This window comes from Tupaia chinensis, unplaced genomic scaffold (assembly GCF_000334495.1).
Source record: "Tupaia chinensis unplaced genomic scaffold, TupChi_1.0 Scaffold144609_1, whole genome shotgun sequence".
Lineage (NCBI taxonomy): Eukaryota > Metazoa > Chordata > Mammalia > Scandentia > Tupaiidae > Tupaia > Tupaia belangeri.
Window position 1 is genome coordinate 124,389 of NW_006204470.1, and position 766 is coordinate 125,154.

Here is a 766-nt window from a genome sequence, read left to right on the forward strand (position 1 = left end):
GTGAGTTTAAGCCACCGGGTCTGGGACTCGAACCATGATTGAACACGTGGGAGTCCAGTGACATAACCAGTACGCTGCTAGTCCCGAAATCTCTTTTCTGAAGTCGTTGAAGTCTATAGAGCCTCTGAAACAGAAAAAACAAACAAACAAAATAAAAACCAAAAAAAAAACAAAAAACAATTCCCTGAAGACTAGTTTTGAACAGAGTGGTTCAAGATACATTTAGCAGTTACCTTAAGATCTGTAAAATCTTTTCTATAGCATATTTAAAGCCACAAATGATAGTAAAACAAAGCATTGGACAGATATTTGACTCTTTTCTTTACCCCTTGCCCCTGTGGCTGAATCTTGAGGAGCTTAAAAAATGACTATTATTTATTTTTTTTTCTTTAGAGATTCAAGATGTCTAAACTAATCTCTTACTAATCCTCTTATTCTTCCAGCGAGTTCATGAAATCAGTAAGTTAAGCATTGCAGAGCACGCATAGTTATAAGAAAAGTCTGTTGGGGAAAGAAGTTGCTTTCCAAAAAGATTTCACCTGTGCTTTATCTTGACACAGTTGCCATAATACAAAAATGGTGCTTTGAGTAGTGTTACTGATAAGGAAAAAATTTATCCTGACCTTATAAAGCTTGAAGGTGATGCTTTGTGGAGGTTACTGGGGTGACCATGAATGCATACAAGCAGCTCTGCAGTGGGGCTGGTTCTTTAACTGACACCAAGTGATCCTATACAACTCAAAGCATCTTGTGGCCCTCAGGTTCC